The following is a 19,935-nucleotide window of genomic DNA, read 5'->3' as shown; positions in this document are numbered from 1 at the left end:
GAGGATGTTCTAACCAATACTGGGGGTGAAGAGGGTACAGACGATGGTAGGGACAACCTGTAGGTTGGCCATGAATCAGTAGGAACTTAGAGGCCCAGGTGGGTCAAAGCATCCCTCGCTCCCCAGTGGCATCAGAGGCGGAGCGTGTGGACTTGAGTGGGGAGCACAGGGGAGAGCACGGCTGGTGCAACTGCTATGGATAGCAGTCTGGCCATTCCTCAAAAAGGTAAACATAAGGGACGCCTGGGTGGCCCAGTGGTTGAGCGTCTGCCTTTGGCCCAGGGCATGATCCTGAAGACCTGGGATCGAGTCCCGCATCGGGCTCCCCGCAGGGAGCCTGCTTCTCCCTCTGCCTGTGTCTCTGCCTCCCTCTCTGGGTTTCTCATGAATAAACAAATAAAATCTTAAAAAAAAAAAAAAAAAGAGGTAAACATAGGGCTACCTCGTGACCCAGCAATTCCACTCCTGGCAGGTGCCCTAAAGAACTTAAAACAGAAACTTAAGATACTTTTACGTGGGTGTTCATAGCTTCATGGTTCACATCAGTCAAAACATCCATCAATGGTGAATGGACGAACAACATGGAATACTACTCGGCTGGAAACAGGATCGAAGCACAGACCCCTGCCACGTGTGTGAAGCTCAGAAACAGGAGGCGGAGTGAAAGGAGTCACCAAAAGGTCACAAATTGTGTGATTCTGCTCGTAGGAAAATACCCAGAATAAGTAAATCCCAACAACAGAGCAAATGGATGGCTGCCAGGGGTTGGGGAGCTGGGGGTGGGGTCCGGAGAGTGGCTTTCAGTGGGTGCAGGGTTTCCTTTGGGGGGAATGGAAATGTTTTGGACTAGACAGATGTGATGGTACCACATGGTGAATCTGCTCAATGACAATGAACTTTTTTTTTTAAGATTTTTTATTTATTTATTCATGAGACACAGAGAGAGAAGCAGAGACACAGGCAGAGGGAGAAGCAGGCTCCATGCAGGGAGCCCGATGCGGGACTCGATCCCAGGACCCCGGGATCATGACCTGAGCCGAAGGCAGACACTCCACCACTGAGCCACCCAGGGGCCCTGACAATGAACTTTTAAATGGCTAGTTTATGTTACGTTTTTTTGTCAAGGCAGGTAAGGGAGAGCGCTTGTGGTCCATCCTGCCGGGAAGAGAGGACTAATCCGGGGAGGGCCAGGCTACCCAGATCCCCACTCGGCTGCCAGCAGCCCTGCAGCAGACCTGACGTCCCTGTGTACCGTGAGCAGCCGGGGGACCCTGCCCAAGCTAGAGCACCTGTGAAGGTGCGGGGTTCAAGTCAGGTCTGCACCCGTTAGAGCCCCCTGCCTCCGCCTGCTGCTCTGCCGGTGCCACACACCCAGCGCCACCTCACCTGAGTCTCACGCCCCACCAGGCGGGAGTATGACCTCTGCGGTAAAAGGGGAAACGGATGCACAGAGCAGTTAGACTCTAAACTCATGTGCACGAGCCACCCCAGTGACAGGTGTCGGGGTTCGGGAGGCCCTGAGGGAAGGCGGGTCTGGGACATTGGAGAGCGCAGACAGAAAGTGAGGGGCTGCAGAGCCCCGAGCTCAGGGATAAGGAGGGTCCTGGAGCAGGTGCACGGCGCTGGCTAGAGAGGGATGGCCCAGGTGAGGGAGGGTCAGCTAGGGGGGTGCAGACTGAGCCCCTAGGCAGTGAAGGAGCCACTGGTAGGCACGTGGGACAGGAGTTGGCATCCTGGACAAGGAGCCCTCCCTACTAAGTCTCCCCTGAGCAGGGGCCCGCAGTGCCACCTCTGATGGCCAAGGAAGGGGGGATGGAACCCAAATTTCGAATTTGGGAAGGTAGATGGGGGTGGGGAGGGCAATACAATATCCCTCCACTCCCCACCCCCTGCACATCCCCAAAATTTTCAGCCAATCACCCCAGCCTTCCCCACCCCAGTCCCCTCACGTCCTTGGAGGAGAAGCTACAGCACATGCCACCAAAGCCCACCTCCACCCCTGGCTGGACTCCCCCTCCACATGTCAGTTTCCTGATGAAGGGGAGGAGGAGTGAGGGGGAGGGAGGGGGGAGTGGAGAGGACTCAGTACTGTGTCAGCCTAGGGGACTCCAGGGGGCTAACCAGCCAGGTGCCCCGGCGGGGGCTGTGCTAGGGGATCCCAGGTTTCATGGGACATAGAGGAGCCTGCACAGAGATGGCCCCCTGGGGATCATGGCTCAGCGGTCATCCCAGGAGAAGAGGGTCCGAGGGATGCCAGGAACCGGCCTCCCCTCGTCACCCTGAGGATTTCCCAGCCCCAGCAGCAGGAAGTGAGTAACCACCTCTCAAGACCTGCTGGCGACAGCTGCAGCGCCAAGGACAGAGTTAGGAAGTGCGGCCAGGCTGACAGGCAGACCGGGGGCTCCTTTCTACCAAACCTGGGGTGCTCGACAGTGTGCCAGGCCCAAGGGGACCAGGCCCCACCGCCCACCTCCCAGAGCAGCAAGGCGATGGACAGGGGGACGGAGGAGGGACTGGCCTCCTCACACTGCCTCCACCAACCCCTGGAACACCTCTCCCAGCCCACCTCCTAATGTCTGCATACCAGGAATAGCAGGGACCTCACTCACCCCCGCCCCAAATCTGGGGTGGGGAGATACTACGGGAAAGCCCAGTCAAACAGAAACTGTGGGGGGAAACTCCCATAGCCCAAAGTTAAACAAAAACAGATGAGTTTATATTCTGCAATGTTTCCCAGTGTCTGATAAGAATAAAACACGTATGCGCACACAAGCTATGAAGCATGAATTATGTCATTTTGGTGATTCCACCTATGACTTAAACGTACCGATATTCGTATTTAAAATCGGCATTGAGTAATATGAAGATAAATGGTAAAAGAGGAAAAATAATGGTAAAAGAGGCTAATAATTTAAACACTTAAACTTTCTTTCCTTAGAACGACGTTAAACAGCCAACGGCGTTATAATAGGAAGCGGGCGGCCACAGGGTCGGGAGCGGGGCCTATGCCCAAGGACAATGCCTCCAGCAGGGCCACGTAAGGGCCACTGGGAGTGGGGACCAGAGGCGGGATGGAAGTGCACAGGGCTGGGATGTGCCCTCTGGGGCTCACAGGTGTGCCTGCTGGTGCCAACCAGTCGAAATCACAGGCTTTGCATGTGTTTTGCCATGCATCAAAGTCAGAGCTTACCTTTCAGTTCTGCCTACCAGTTTTCCAGGACTGGTTTGTCTGGGGTGTGCGTGACAAGTCAGCCCTTCGCCCAGAGAACAGGGGTTGGCTTTCTGGCCAGGCCTGTGGGGTGCTGTAGAAAAGCACAGCTCACTCCTGGGGGCTAATGACAGGGGTCTTCCTAGGTAGGGGGGTGCGGAGTGGAAGTGACAACCCCAGCCTCACACACGGATGTTGGAGAGAATGTTCCAGAACACTGGCTGAAGGGGCAGACAATTAGAAACAAGTGTATGTACATACATGCTGTTCTATTTTGCATGATCTTTTCTCTACCCCCAAAGAGGTTGGATTTGGGGGCTTTTCCCCGTAGACTGGGTTGTGTATGAGCATGTATTCGTTGGGTGCCTGCTATGTGCTGGATGATAAATAGACAGGCAATAAGTGAAACAGGAGTCCCTGCCTCGTGGAGTTTACGTGCAGGGGTCACAGAGGAAACCCACAGGGCTGTGGTGGGAACGCGGTCAGGCTGCTGAGAGCAGATGGGCCCCAGACCAAACCAGACACATCAAGAAGAGCTCCTGAGGGGCCCCCTTAGGGAAGGGCAAGGCTTACCAAGTGAGGGCCAAGCCCCGGGCAGAGATCACAGCGTATGCAAAGGTCCAGAGTTAGGTATGATCCTGCTGCATTCAGAAAGTTTAGGTAATTTCACAGGGCTAAAGCTTGGGGGCAGGACTTGAGCCCGGAGAGGCCAGAGGCCCCAGGCACATTCTTACCATGCCTCACAAAGGAGCCCTGGCTTAATGGGGAGGCCACCAGGGTTATGTAGAAACAACTTGATTCCCCTCCTGCTTCTCTCTGAACGCAGGTGCACTGGCTGGAGCAGGACAGGGCCCCCCTGCGGGCCCCAGCCAGGCAGACCCGATGGGGAAGAAGCCAGGGGCTGTGGTCATTTGGCAGGAAAGGTTTAGCCAAATTTCCTCTTAGCAAAAAAGAGGGACAAAAAAACAAGCTAACACATAAAAATTAGAGAGGGTTGTTTCTGAGTCCACATGGAGCTCCTTTGGAAGTGGTTCCTCGTCTAGGTCCTGGCCCTAAGCAGGGAGCTGGCCTCAGTGGCAGGCTCCTCCCAGGCAAGGGTGCGTCTGATGCATTCACTGCTGTCTAACAATGCACAGCCTAGCTATGTGGATGTCTGATTTAGGAGTAGGTGAGTAGCTGGATAAGTGGGTGGGTGAGTGGATGGATGGATGGATGCATGCATGCATGCATGGGCTAGTGAATGAATGGGTGGATGGATGGATGGATGGATGGATGGATGGATGGATGGACTAGTGAATGAATGGGTGGGTGAATGGGTGGATGGATGGATGGATGGATGGATGGATGGATGGATGGATGGACTAGTGAATGAATGGGTGGGTGAATTGGATGGATGGATGGATGGATGGATGGATGGATGGATGGATGGATGGGCTAGTGTATGAATGGGTGGGTGAATTGGTGGATGGATGGATGGATGGATGGATGGATGGATGGATGGATGGATAGTTGGTTAAATGGGTAGATACAGCTGTAGGCAAAAGAAAGAGTGAAACAAATTTAAAGTTTGTTTGATGGCAAGACACAACACAATGCTAATTGTATGGATGAAAGACAGAACTTTTTGTTACTTTAGTTCCAAATGTGAGGAGGCTCCCAGGCAGGTCCACACAAGGGGTTGTCCCCAAGGACAGGGTAACAGCAAGCTGGAGCCACAGGGAGCAGCACGGCAGGGTTAACTAGGATTCCCAGGCTCCCTTGGACTGGGTAATAAGGTTTGAATAAGGTTTGGAGTTCCAGGATATGGGGGGTGTCCACAGTTACTGGGTATGTGGCCCCAGAGTGGTTAGATACACGGTAGCCCAGAGTGTGAGAACCCGGCAAGGCAAGTGTCAGTGTGAACCTAGAACTAACAAAAACTGACCAGCCTCCAAGCAGAACTTCAAAACTGGATCGAAACGTTATTGTTCAAATCCTACATTACCGCGGTGTATGGAACACTATGTAGATGGACGGATGCTTTTTTGGAACTCTCAGTCAACAGAAGCGTCCACATTGGATTCAGATCATTGAGGATTTTCATCTCATAGACATGGAACCCGAGAATGTACCAGCAGGGGACTTCCCGAGGGCTCTGTTCTGATGGAGCTCAACGTGCTTTGGTCTTCTGGAATTGAGGAAGGCAACGGATCCTCTCACCTGGACAAGGCATGCACGTACAATTCTGGAAACCATATTAGAGGGCTCAGGGGCTACGTGCAGCCTCTCCCTAGAGCCTTGTCCCCTCTTGGGAAGTCAAGGAGTCCTAATGTGGTAGGACAGGCCAGTACTCTGGGGAGTCACCCAAGGCATCCAGGCTGGGAAGAGACTTGACTCAAGTTTATGAAACCAGTCCACAGCCATACCAGGCCCAGATCCCGATACGCCTTTGTGGGACTCAGTTTCCCTACCTCTGTGATGACCGAGTGGAACTTGACCACTGTCTGTAGGCTTGCTTCAGAAGACAGGGAAAGAGGAGACAGCGGGGAGGGTTCTGACCCTCCTATTTATTCCCCAGCTCCCTGCACCCTCCCACCACCACCACCCCCGGCCCGCTTTATCTGGTCTTTTTGGAAGGAAAGGTTTTAAGACTTTAAAAACATGTACATTTGAAAGGCTCTGCACTTTCCAGCTTTGGATTGTCGGATTGCCTCTAAGTCTCCAGAGCAAAGCCAAGAAAACCAATCAGTGTTGAAGCAGGAGGAAACCGTTGCCAAACGTGCCCAGATGTGGCAGGGGCAGGAGGGGTGGAGCCCACAAACCTCACGTGGGGCCGGGAAACAAGACAGGGAAAGGTGCTCATTCTGCAAAGGTGTTTCCACATTTCTGCCACTTGGGAGGCAGCTCACTGTTTACACTGAACCTCAGACGTAAAAACAATCACGTGAGGGAAATAATGATAAGAGAGAAATGTTGTGTTAGACGAACTTACTCACTTACACTTACAGAGTGTGCCAGTCGCCTAGCACAATGCCAGGAGGGGGAATGCTAGTTTTTAGAGGTAACCTGCTACACACCTTCTTTTCAATCCCTGATTGCATTCCACTGGGGATTGCATTCTCCCCTGCTTGTGCTCGCTCTCTCTGCCAAATGAATAAATAAAAATCTTAAAAAAAAAAAAAAAAAAAACAGAACACAAATTTTGGAGCCAGGTTGCCTGGGTTCTTGAGAGGATTAGCTGAGTCCATCCATTTATGTGCTTAGAAAAGTGCCTGACACAGAGCACGAGTTATATATGTGATGTGTCAGGGCTGTTATTAATCCTCACCACACCCCTCTGACACTTGTCACGATCTCGGGTCCATCTCCCAGCCCAGAGAGGTTAAGCCACTCTCCAGAGGCCCTTAGGCAGGGAAGCGAGTGCAGGGATGGGGATCCGGGACCTGCTGATTTTGAGTCCTGGACACATTTGCCACCCTGTGGCTCTGAAAGGCAGCCAGGCTACACAATAGAACATTCCTTGGGCTCACTTGGAAATCTTCCATGTGGCTCATTGAGCTCTCAAGGCTCGCGGGGCAGACACAGCCTTGGGTTCCTGAAACAATCCCAGCCCGGGCTCCGCGGGCGGGCGTAGGTTCTGGAAACCAACCGTAGCAGGGCTGGCTGGGCCGCTGGGCAGGAGCGCTGGGCTGGGCTGGAGGTGGAGGGAGGAAGTGCCCAGGAGGGCGGTGACATCACCACCCAGCCCTTGAAAGATGAGCTGTTCCCTCCACCACTTCAGCTAGGCTCTGGCGGCTCCTAGGAGGACTGAGGACATCAGGCAGTCCTGCAGGACCGAGGGAGCTCTCGAGGTGCCCACGTGGCTTGCTCTGGGCAAGAGGGGTCCCAGGAGGACAGGAGGTCCCAGGACAAAGAGAGAGCCAGCAGGTGAGTGTCACAGGGACTGATTCCCCGGGGGTTGGGAGTAAAGTTCTCTTGGGTCCTGGGGCAAAGTTCCTTTCCTTTTCTAGCCCTGATGAGTAACAAGAAAGGCTCCCAGCAGCAGGAATTATTACCTTGTTTGTTCTAGGTTCGTCTTCTTCTTGAGCAGAGACAGGCATGTGTGTATCTGTGTGAACAGTTTAGCGATTTGATTTGTATAGACTCTGGGTAGCTGCCTTGGACTTCAGCTACAAGGAGCGAGGACGGATGGGTGTGGGGTTTAGACTCCGGAATCCGGCTTCTAACTCACAGCTGTGGTGCTCGTGGGCCCTGTACACAGACCCTGTGTCCCCAAGTTTCTTAACCTCTCCGAGCCTCAGTCTCTCTGTCTGCAAAGTGCCCTGCTTGCTGGCTCCTGGGGTGGCAGGAGTGAAATCAGAGGGCGGGTGGGAAGGGTCTGTAAGTGCTGCTGGTGTGCGCCGAGGGGTGGTAACTCAGCTGAAAGCCCCTCGGGTCGTGGTCCTGGCTGTCCAGGCCAGAGGGCTCAAACCAGACACCGGTTCAGAGCACAGGCTTTGCGTGGGTTGGAGTTCCAGCTCTGCTCTCCTTCCCCGGGTAACGTTTTTGAGCAAATTATGCCCACCCCCTTCTCCCCATTGCCTGAGCTGACTTGGCAGGGTGGTGACAAAGGTAGAAATGGGCTTGTGCCTGCCTGGGAAGGCCCACATATGCAGTCAGTGCCCCATGAGGGCCGCTGAGGGCAGGTCGTTGCACGAGCCTGGGCTGGGGTGGCCAGTGGGCGTCGCTCCGGCAGGGCAGGTTAGGATGCGCCTTCCTGAGTCACAGGCCCGCTGTGGCTCCCAGCAGCGTGGGTGCACAGGAAGCAGGAGCTCGGGCCCAGGTGTGGGGCAGCGGGGAGCCCCGAGCCAACCCTGCCTTTTATTCCTTCTAGAAAAGAGGGAAGGCCCGGGGCCGGGGCCAGGGTGAGCGACCCCAGAGGACGGTGCCTGCTCCCTCTTCTCTGGAGGAAATCCATTCCCTGTCCTGCTAGATGGTGGCAGCAGTGGGGTGATGGGGAGCCCCACGAGCCCGAGGAAAGAGTTTGCTGCTTCCCCTTGCGTGAGGTGGAAGGCAGGCAGATCTGGGCAACAGCCAGGGGGAGAGGTTTGGGAAAGCATGGGAAACAAGACGGCTCCCATGCCTTCCCCACAGGCGAAACCCTAGGGCCCCATTCCAGCCCTGCCCTACACTCACAGAATCCCTGCAATCCCGTGCTCCAAGCCTGGGAAGGAGGTGAAGAAGGAGTCTCAGAGCCGGGGGAGAACCAACCTGAGCCCTTCTCTGGGGGTTGGGGGTGGGGGCGGTGCCTCGGCCTCTTTGGGACCCTGGCTCTGTCGCAGATACACAGGGGAAGGTTCAGGTGATGGGCTGAGTCTACACTGGGGAATCTAAGGACTGTGGGTGAGAACAAACTTCAGAGACATTGGCCAAGTAGGGACGGAGCAGGGGAAAGAGCTGCCACGTGGTCCCTGCTAACCCAGTGAACGTGGCTGGCCCGCAAGGGCAGAGGGGGGCAGAGGGAGCGGTCCTCAGAATAAAAGCAGGGCTCCCCTGCCCCCCTCTCGCTGCTGCGTCCCCTGCACTGAGAACCCACTCTGCTTGACAGCACGCAGGCTCTGCTCACGATCAATGATCGGATGGGAGGGTGGGTGGGTGGGTGGGTGAAGTCCTGAGTGACGGACGCCCGGCTGCAAAGGCTACCTGCCCAGGTATTTTCAATTATGGGACATTCTGCAAAAGGCAAAACTATGGAGGTTGTAGAAAGATCAGTAGCCGCTGGGGGTCAGGGGGAGGGGGCGATGACTCTGCAGACCACAGAGGCTCTTTAGGGCAGCGCAACTGCTCTTGTGAGGCTGTCATGATGGACACGCGTCATTGTACATCTGTCCAAACCCCTGAAGGCACAAGGGAACGCCGTGGACTTTGCGTGACAATGACGTGTCATTGTAGGTATTCACTGTCGTAAACGCACCCTTCTGGTGGGTGCTGCTCATGGGGGAGGCTGGGTGTCTGTGGGGGCAGAAGCCATATGGGAAATCTCTGTACTTTCTACTCAATTTTTCTGTGAACCCAAAATTGCCCCCCAAAAAAAATCAAGCCTAAAAAAAAAAAAGCACAAAAAAGCAGATCTATATGTTGCTTTAAGGATTCAGAATGGAATTAGAGTATCAGAACTTACTAAGATTTGACACCCTGAGTGCATCACCTCCACCACCCCCCAGTCTAGGAATCTCCTGACCTGTGAGTATCTTTCTTAGTGCGCATGCTTCCAAGGACAGGGAGCTCACTACTTTGCCACCAGCCCACTCCATCTCAGGAAAGTTCTACTGTTTAAAAGTTCTTCCTTAGGGATCCCTGGGTGGCTCAGCGGTTTAGCACCTGCCTTTGGCCCAGGTCTTGATCCTGGAGTCCTGGGATCAAGTCCCACATCGGGCTCCCTGCATGGAGCCTGCTTCTCCCCCTGCCTGTGTCTCTGCCTCTCTCTCTCTCTCTCTGTGTCTCTCATGAATAGATAAATAAAATCTTTATAAAAAAAATAAAAGTTCTTCCTTAGACTGGAGCTAAACTCCTGTCCCACTGAGCAATGGTCCCCTTTCTAGCTCTTGGGGCTGGGGTGTACAATTCTAGTCCTCGTAGGTCCTCTCTGAGCTAAACATCCACAACTCCTTAATCACGACACACTTTCTACTGCAAACCCAAAGAGTCAGCTACCTCTTTGACTCTGTGGTGGAGCCTGTAGGGTATTAGAGGCTAGAAAAACATGAGCAAACTACCCCACCCCACCAAAATCATCATGCAGGGTGGAACACACATGAGCTCTGGGTTCAAATCCTGGCTCTTTACCGGTTAGGGATGCTCTCTGAGCCTGCTTTCTCAACTGTGCAATGGGGAGAATCGTTTCCTTTTCTGAGGGCCACGGGGAGGTGTAACACAGATGGTGTCGGGGTGGTGCTAGCAGGCACCAGGCTCACTGCAGGGCCCCACCTAGCGGAAGGATGGCCTCCAGGGGCAAGAACCGGGCCTGGGACTATCAGAGGTGCTGTCTTCACCGCACATGAGGCCACCACGTCTCGGGGATTCCCGGGAACAAGGGCCCCCCAGGACGCACAGGCTCGTGTTCCCAGGCAACACATTCCTGAGTGGTGACGCCAGGAGTCCTGTCCTACTTCCCTTCAGGGCTCAAACTTTAGGCCCCAATGCCTGTGGGCCTCCTGACCTCTGGGGCTTGTGGAGCACTTTCCCGCAAGGCACAGATAAGTGGTTCCAGATCCCAATCCAAACCCCCTAGAAGGCAGAGAGACCGCATGCAAGTCACTTCACCTCTCTGGGCCTCACGGGTCCACATTTGAAAATCAGCTCTATCTGTACCGGACATCTCACAGGATGTTGTAAACTGTAGAGCGCCTGCCACTTTGGTGGTGGTGGTTGTGCTGATTTGCACCCGTGACTCCACGACGCCTCTTCCCTAGGGGACCCCTGAGTGAGCGCGCTCCAGCGTGGGCATTGCCTGATGGGGAAAGACTAGCCATTTGCCAATGCGGCTCCCCCTCCCACCACCTGCGGACACCGAGCCCTCTCCTGGACTCACTCCTACCAGCTCCCAGGATTCTGATGCAAGTGGGCCGCTCTGTCCACATTTGAGAGATCAACTGCCTTAGCCAAAGGTTTTCTGAGGCAAACACACTTGAGGAGGAATCAGACCCTGTCCCTACCCTGGAGCCCAAAGCCATCCTCCCCAGTAGACGTTGTTAAATGCCAGTGAGGCAAGTAGGGGGTGGGAGAAGGGGCCTCTGGGCTCTCTTCTGACCAGAAATGTCCAGAAATGAATGGCCAGAATGAAAGAACAAGGTGGGGAGATGAAAAGCCGGAGGAGGCGGGAACGGGGGTGTCCACCTGGCACAGGTGTGCTCAGCAGTGGCAAAGGCCTGCGGACAAGGCGATCTGCACAGCTCATGGGTGGAAGCCAAGACAGTGGGAAGCAGGAGACTCAAACGAATTGGGGCCCACGGGGCAACAGACTCCCATGGCATCGAGGCCTCGCCCCCTCCCTGTTGCTGCCCTGCTCCTCCTGCTAAGCTCTGAAGCCAGCTCCAGGGGACTGAATCCCACCCCTGCTCCTCCCCAGCTCCCAGCCGTGTGACCTAGGACAACCACTTAGCCTCTCTAGGCCTTGGTCCCTCCATCTGCAGAGCATCATAGAACTGCGAGCCTCCTGAAAGGAACGGGGAACGGCCTGCAGTGTCTGGCGCCTTCCAAGTGGGTGGCTGGCTTGTTCAATGCAATGGGGCAACTGTGCATCCTGGATGCTCCCGTTCCCCTCCTCAAACCGTGGGTACAGACGCAGTGCTGACCCACTTAGGGGGTGCCTGGAAGGAGCTGGGGAAACCAGGGCGGGGAGCGCCTGCCTCCAGGAGGGTGCTGGGGATGGGACCAGAGGGGAGGCAGCCTTCCTTTGAATTTCCTTTGAAATTCTTATCATGATATGCCTTGGCAGAATTTCAATATATAAATTTAAAAAAAAAAAAAAAAGAAATTTAAGTGGAAATAAGGAGACAAAATTCTCCAAAACACCCACTCTCCACAGCCTGAGTCTGTCCTGCAGATGAAGGATTCACACATCTGTGCCCACACCCAGGAACCAGCACAGGGAAGAGGCAGTGAGGAAACAGTAGGGACTCCAGAGTGGGGGACGGTCCTGCCCTCGGGTGCATTCTGTGAGTTTTTGAGGAGGTGCTTTTGCTGAGCACCTACTATGTGTGGGCTCTGTGTTGGGCATGTAGGTGCTGCTGGGAACCCCAAAACTGCTCATCCCGGTCAGACTCTGGGGATGAGTTTTTTTTTTTTTTTTGAAAAAAATTTTTTTTACTTGTATGTACATTCCAGCCAAAAGAGAAATTAATCCCAACAAATAATCCCAAAAAGGGGAAGGTGTTATAGAAAAAAATTAGTGTGACTAATGAATTAGTGTGATCAATGAAATCCACTAAAGTCTAAGGTATGGCTAACAAATTTGGTCGTAATGTGATTTTGAAGCTTATTCGCTGTTTTGTTTTTTAAATTTTTCTTTTTCTTAAAGATTTTATTTATTTATTTATTCCTGAGAGACACAGAGGGAGAGGCAGAGACATAGGCAGAGGGAGAAGCAGGTTCCCAGTGGGGAGGCCAGTGCGGGACTCGATCCTAGGACCCCGGGAACGTGCCCTGAGCTGAAGGCAGACGCTCAGCCGCTGAGCCACCCAGGCGTCCATAATCACTATCTTAAAAGGATGCTTAAAATTTTTTAAATGATAATTATCGGCAGAACTGAGCTGGTCACATCTGGGAGAAGGAACTTTCTTAGGCCAGCACGGAGCAGGGCTGCAGGGTGCAAGGTGACCCAGTGCCAGCCCCCACACCCTACAGGTGGGGCACGGACCCCCCAGCCCTGAGCCTCAGACTCCGCTCGTCCCTGCCTTCCTGAGCCACTTACGGACACTGTGCTGGGCCCCCCAGCTCGAGACCTGCCCCCAAGGTACAGGGAGCCTGGTGGGAGAGACAGTCGAGAGCCCCAGAAACTCTCACACAGCACTTTGCCTCCGTGACCCCCGGTGTCAGCCCCAGAGGAGCCGGGACAGTCACAGGCATGGCTTGTTCCCAAGCATCCTGAATCCAGAGCCCCATGGCAGGGTCTCCGCCCTGTCCTTCCTGGGCTTCTGTCACCACCAGCAGATGCACAGACACACAGACACACAAACAGAAGCCTACAGACACACACACACAGGCATACACACACACTACACACACACACACCCCACATACACTACAAAACGTACACACACAACACCACACACAGACACACACAGCCCACCAGCATACATATCACACAGAGACCACACACACACCACAGACACAGCAAACACACACCTCCCATGTCACACCCAGATGCACACATCACACACACGTACTCACCACACACCACACACCACACACACATACTGCCTCTTTGCTGCCTACATGTCCCCACATCCAGCTGGTGACAGGTCTATAATGTCCGAATTGCCTTTGTGGGCAAGTTTCTTTTTTTTTTTTTTTAAGATTTTATTTATTTATTTGAATGAGAGAGTGAGAGAGCCCAAGTTGGGGGAGTGGGGCAGAGGGAGAGGGAGAAGCAGGCTCCCCGCTGAGCAGGGAGCCCGACACAGGGCTCCATCCCAGGTCCCTGAGATCCTGACCCGAGCCTAAGGCAGATGCTTCACCAACTGAGCCACCCAGGTGCCCCGTGGGCAGGTTTCAATCCTTTCCCATAAGGGTCCTAGACCCGAGTAAAGTGGAGGGGGCGCCTACACGGGGGAGAGACAAGGCACAGGAGACTGCCCGGCGTCACCTGAGGTGCATCTCAGCCCCACCTCTGGGCTCCCTTGCCGCTCAACACCATCACGAGTATTCCTTCTGATAAACCCACTCAGCAGGGATGCTAGCCCCACCTGAGAGTCGAGAAACGTCTCCAGAGCTAAAACGGAGCTAGGTTGGGACCTGGTCTGGTTCTTCCCATCATGCCTCCCTGGATAGGAAAGGGTATCAAGACAGGGACCCCTCAGCCTGGGGGCTTCCCACAGTGGGATGTAACCTGGAAGCCCCAGCTGGGCGCTAACAGCTCTGATGGGGACACCTCACATGTCCCTGGCCATGGACACACGTTTACAATAAGAATAAGTATCAGCCCCAGGGCTTTTCCTTGCAAATGGCCTGGGAACTCCTTCCAAGGGTCTATTTGGACTGTGGTAGCTGTAGCTGAGGGGGCAGAGGTGAGGCCCCCCGAGGGCAGTCACCACACATAATACCCTTGGATCTGGGGGACAAAGGAGGTGACTATTATTCCTAAGGCAGGAAAGGGAGCTGAGGCTTCATGAGGTCCCAGGTGCCAGGGGTGATCTGCTGGATCCTCGCCACAACTTGGACCCTGGAGATCAAGCTCCTTGTCCTACAAGAGGGGGGACCCAGGCTCAGAGAGGGGGCCCCTCATTTGATGTCACATCATTAATAAACGTCAGAGCAGAGAATCGAAGGCCACCAGTGAGACTCTATCGTCCAGAGTCTTCCGTTACACGGTAAATTTGCTTCACAGGTCACAGCTGACCTGACCTAGGGCAATGACTATGGGAGGCAGTTGAATAAACCAGGGACAGGGGGCCAGAGGGAAGGGGCAGGCAACACACAAAGGAAGGAAAACCAGGCTGGCCTCAGGTTTTCAGAGGCAACAAATACACCAGACCCCAACAGAAGAGCAGCTGCAGACTCAGGGGGCAAACAGGCTGTGACACTGAATGATCCTCCAGGAGCGCAGGCCGCAGAAGGACATGCTTGACTCTGAAAGGCTCCCAAAACACACCATCCCTGCAAGTGTCATGGAAAAAATCATACAAAGACCTAAGAGGCATGAGTCAAGATCTAGAACAGAGGTTGGGGAAGGCTTTGCTTTTGCTCTTTACTTTTGTTTCACGGGGACCCCAAACTCAGGAAATCAGAGCCCTCAGACGCTGCTCGATAAAAAAAAAAAAAAAAAAAAAAAAAAATCATCCCAGAACCTCCCACAAGCAGCAACTCATCTGGGTACTTTTCCCTGGGATTTAGAAGCCTGCTGAATCCACCTGCTCAGAACAAGCGGCTGGGCAAACAGGAAGCCACTAAAGAAAGGGTTCATAAATACTTTAGACATTTCAAGTTAAATGAAAACATGATTGCGTATTCATCAGTTTTTATGTAAGCCAGGCTTTTCCTTTGAACACAAGTTGGCTGATGATCTTCATTACATAGAGCTAACCCATAATGCATTCCCTGTGCTTTTAAAAATTGGAGAAAACACTTGGCTTACTTAAATCTCTCCGTTACAAAAGTAACACCTATCCTTCATAGAAAAATTGGAGGCTACTACAAAGAATAAAGAAAACTCGAAAGCAACTCAGGATCCCAGGCTGGAAGGCAAACACTGTCAGTTGATAATTTGGTATTTTGCCTACCATGCTCTATATACAATTTAGCCCCCTGCTTTTTTTTTTCTGCTTGATAAAATATCAGAAATACATATTTTTTTCACAAACAGCAGTTTTTAAAAAGATTTATTTATTTATTTTAGAGAGAGCGTGAGCAGAAGGAGCAGAGGGAGAGGGAGAGAGAGAATCTCAAGCAGACTCCGAGCTGACTGGGAACCTTGATGTAGGGCTCGATCTCGTGACCCTGAGATCACAACCTGAGCTGAAACCAAGAGTCAGACACTAAACCGACTAAGCCACCCAGGCATCTCTGAAACATCATTTTTATTTATTTATTTTTTTTTTTTTTTAAAAGGAGCTCTTCTTTATTTATTTATGATAGTCACAGAGAGAGAGAGGCAGAGACACAGGCAGAGGGAGAAGCAGGCTCCATGCACCGGGAGCCCGACGTGGGATTCGATCCCCGGTCTCCAGGATCGCGCCCTGAGCCAAAGGCAGGCGCTAAGCCGCTGCGCCACCCAGGGATCCCTGAAACATCACTTTTAATATATTTAACCGATTTCCTGGTCCTAAATATTTCGGGTTTTCCTATTTTCCTCTTCTAAATGCTGATCAACATTCCTATGCATAAAGCGTTTCCTGTCCTTTTGATTCATTTCAGAAATACCAAGCAGAAAGGAGAGGGAATTTTTCTAGGCTCTTGATTTTCTTCACTGAATTATCCAATTTGAATTTTCTGGAGACAAGTTTGGGAGCCACTCAACCCTCTCCTGCCCGCCTATATTCAGACACGCTATCCAAGCCGCATCCGCCTGTCTTTCTTAGTCTGAGACTGGCCCATTAAATGCTTGCAAATCAGATTGTTTTTAAGTTGTAGTGACCACGGTGGGTGCCTCCAGGAATTGGAGCCAGGCAGCCAGAGAGGAGATGGGGCATCTGGCATCTCAACAGATGCAAACTCTTACGAATAGCAATCCTTACTGAGAATCTATTCAAAACCAGTCCCACTTCCCCAGTAAGAAATTGAGGCTTGCAGAGGCCAAGGGGCCTGGCAGTAAGCAGGGACACAAGGCCAAGGCCCCCGTTTCCCCTGTGGCAAGCTTCAGGGCAGAGTGCGTGAGACGGTGAGCAAGTTGGAAACGGTATCTGCCTGGCACAGATTCGCAGTGGGCCAGGCGGGGCATCTCAGAGGCTTTGGTTCTTGCCTCCAAACTGGGAAACACAAGGGACGAGGCAAGTTTGTGCACGTGAGAAATTCTTCTCAATCCTGGCTCAGGAGGTGAGAATTTTCCACCTGCTTTAGCAACAGAAATGGTCCTGCGCCCCAACCCCCAGCAGGGTCCGCAAAGTTCTCAGAGCCCTGGGCATGGTTGCAAGACCCCTCGTGCCAGCTGAGTTGCACCATGGTTGCTGAGCTGGGTTTCATGAAGAGATGACAGTGCTCTTCTCTTCTCCAGCGCACCCCAGCGCACCCCCACAAGAAGAAGGCAGCCTGGTGGGGTACAGTAAGTGCAGACATTGGTCTAAGGCCGTACTCTGCACATCTTAGCTGGGTGGTTTCTGAAGTTCATTCTTGACCCAGAAATCAGATGGTGTCACACCCGGTGTAAATCCCTCCCAGCGTTGCTCTGAGAATTAAGGGAGGGCAGGTCTGTGAATCACCTGACAGAGAGTTGACAGCTCCAGTACCTTCCCATCATATGAATTTAATGCATGTCTCAACCCAGAAAGCCAAAGACTGACAGGGCCTTGGCGTGGGATTAGGCAGCTGTACGTAGTCATAGGGCTTCAACCTGAAGAGTTTAAGGAATCTTGGTCCAAATACACCAAAAACACTGCCCAGACTTTACTTGAACATCTCCAGTGACAGGAAACTCACTACTGCAGAAAGCAATGCAGCTTGGCAAAGATTCAGTCAGCTGTTACTGAATCCAGGACCAGGCACCCAGAGAAGCAAGGACCCTGCCCTATGCTCAAGGGACTGACAGTGTGGCAGTCAGGACGGGCGTAAAGTGAGAGAAGAGCATGTGTGTGTATGTGTGTGCCTGTGTGTAATCTGAGCCTATTTTGTTGTTTATTAAGATGAGGACAACACTAGGAGTCCCATGCTTCTTATAGGACCCAGGGAGTACACGGGAACACTTTGACACAGCGTCCCAGGCCTAGCTCTGCCCCTGAACCACTGAGGCTCAGTTTCCTCATCTGTAAAATGGGCCTATTATACCACTTAGAGCTGTTGTGAGGGTTAAATGAGTTATTATGTGTTACGTGCTCAGAGTAGGGTGGGCACCCGGCAGATGGCACATGCGTTATCCATCCTTCCAACAAATATGTCCTGAGCACCTGCTGTGGGCCAGGGTCAGTGCCAGGAGGTGGGGTCCAGTGGAGGGGGAAGTAGAGCCACCTCCTGTGTTTCCAGCCCCACTGCCCCCAGCCTGGCAAGGAGAGAGAGAGTTAAGGGAGCTGTGTACACAAAGTATGTTCAGACATAAAGGGAGGGAGCACAGGGGCTGGGAGCCTCTCTGCAGGGACAGCTCAGCCAGGTCCTGAAGGCCTCCTGGAGGAGGTGGCTTGAAGCTGGATCTGAAGGATGACTAGGGGTTGGAAGAGCTCCTTGTAGAGGGGAAAGCGGGCGGGAGGCAGAGAGGCAGCCCCCTGACCAAGGCATGCTGGGGCCCAGGAGGCCCAGAGCCAATGACCACCCTGTCAGGAACCCCGTGAGCTCACTGACATCACATCAGCTTGAAATCAGCCATAGCAGGAATATTTTCACCACGAAAATCTGCAAGGGCTACGGATTAGGCCTCCCCCACTCCTGCCTCCGAGAGAGAGCCCCTTGTTAGCATTCACTGGCTCGGCACACCACTGCCTCTGGCTCCTCGCAGTTGGCTCAACCAGCCCTCCACCCTCATGGGGACACCCCGACCCAAGGCCTGAGGACAGGGCAGCAGGACCCCTCGTCCTCCTGTGAGCGGTCCTGGACCAGAGGGAAGGGCCAGAGCATGGAAAAGTGCCACTGGGAGTCTACCCCGTGCCAGCGGGTGTCCCGTGAAGCGGTCCCTGGGGCAGCTCAGGATGCGTTGGGGGGGGTTGGTTCTCAGGCCCAAGCTTTCCTGGGCGAGACAGACGGACCCTGGACGGATGGCTGTGAATTGGCTACAGAAGGCAGACATGGCAGGAAGCTGATAGGACTCTTCATCAGGGGGAGCAGAGGCAGGAACAAAAGGAGCCATGAGGGTTTAGCTCACACCTGCCTTCTGAGCAGGTACGGGATCACCTGCGGGTGGCGGAGACCTGGCCTCCCCGCCAACCTCTACAGACCCCTTCAGGGCCACTGACCCACACTGCTCATCCACCCTTCACCCCCGCTTCCCCGGACTCCATCCCGTCCTCCTGCCTCTCCCTCTTCCTCTCCCGCCCCTGCATGGCCTCCTCCACCTCTGTTGCCACCTGTCTCTCTCCCACCTGGCTGCCTAGGTGGGAGGCCGCCTGCCTCCTAATTAAGGGAAGCCCTCAAGCCCTGCCACTCACACCCCGACCACACCGAGCTTTGACTACTCAGGCATCCTAGTGGAAACACCACGAAGACGAGATCTACACGTGAAAGCTATTTGGTGGAGGTCACCTGGTCAAGGCCTCAGACGACCATGGCCTCCTGGAAGCCTCCTGTGCTTCTCACCCTTAGGCCTCCCCAGCCACCTGCGAGATCCTGAGGGTACTGCTGGCTCCAGTTTACTGTGGTTTACCATGACAGTGACACTATAAAGTGAGACCGTGCAGTGAGGTGCCAGTGTTCGAATCCCAGCTCCACTAGCCATTCACTGTGTGACTCTGGCCTCTCTTTTCTCATCCATGAACGGGATTTCTTTTTTTTCCTCCCTCCCTCCTTCCTTCCTGCCTTCCTTCCTTCCTTCCTTCCTTCCTTCCTTCCTTCCTGCCTTCCTTCCTTTCTTTCTTCCTTTCTTCGTTTCTTCCTTCTTCGTCTTCGTCATCGTCTTTTCTTTTCTTTTCTTTTTGTAAATGTGGCTGCTAAAAAATTTAAAATTACTTTGTGGCTCACATTAGATCTCTACTTGACAGCGCTGCTCTGGGCTGTGGGAAGCCATAGAACCAACACCCAGGATTCATGCACAAGTGAATTGAAAGGAAGAGAAAACAGAGTGAGAGATGTCAGGAAAACCTATAAATTAAAAGAAACATAACAGACATATCAACCAATCCGATATGTAAAGTAGTTTGGGTTCTGATTTAGAAAATAACTACGGGACACCAGCCTGGTTCAGTGGGTAAAATGTGTGACTCTTGATCTCAGGGTGGTGAGTTTGAACTCCACGTTGGGGCTGAGCCCACAGAAAAGAAAAGAAAAGGAAAGAAAAGAAAAGAAAAGAAAAGAAAAGGAAAAGGAAAAGGAAAAGGAAAAGGAAAAGGAAAGGAAAGGGAAAAAATAATTTGGAAAAAATATGAAATCATGAGACCATCAGAAATCGTAACACCACCTAGAGAGTTGATGCTAGTAAAATATTGTTGATTTCTTGTAGACGTGATAATGGGTAAGCAGTTACGCTTCTTGAAAAGAGTCCTTATCTATTAGTGATGCACCCTAAAACATTTATAGAATAAAGGGTAGGCATGTGAAATTTGCTTTAAATCTTACAGGAGAGGTGGGACGGGTTTTGGTGTGAAAAAAACAAGATTGTGAGTTGGCGCTCACGGAAGCTGGGTGATAGGTACCTAGACTTCCGTGATGGTAGCCTGTCAGCTTGTGTATATTTTCAGACCTTTCCATAACAACAAGCT

At 52.9% G+C, this 19,935-nt stretch overlaps 1 protein-coding gene across 3 annotated transcripts in view; it reads left to right on the top strand.

The window, feature by feature from the left end:
• Positions 1 to 6,617: 6,617 nt before the first annotated feature.
• BDKRB2 (bradykinin receptor B2) overlaps positions 6,618 to 19,935 on the top strand; it is a 30,415-nt gene continuing 17,097 nt past the window's right edge. The window contains exon 1 of one of the 3 annotated variants that reach the window (XM_041759820.1): positions 6,618 to 7,114. The gene's annotated coding sequence lies outside the window, so the exon portion shown is untranslated. The remainder of the gene's footprint in view (positions 7,115 to 19,935) is intronic. The other 2 variants (XM_041759819.1, XM_041759821.1) reach the window with 2 other exon arrangements.

Source organism: Vulpes lagopus, chromosome 6 (genome assembly GCF_018345385.1).
Source record: "Vulpes lagopus strain Blue_001 chromosome 6, ASM1834538v1, whole genome shotgun sequence".
NCBI lineage: Eukaryota > Metazoa > Chordata > Mammalia > Carnivora > Canidae > Vulpes > Vulpes lagopus.
This window is presented reverse-complemented; position numbering and strand designations above follow the sequence as displayed.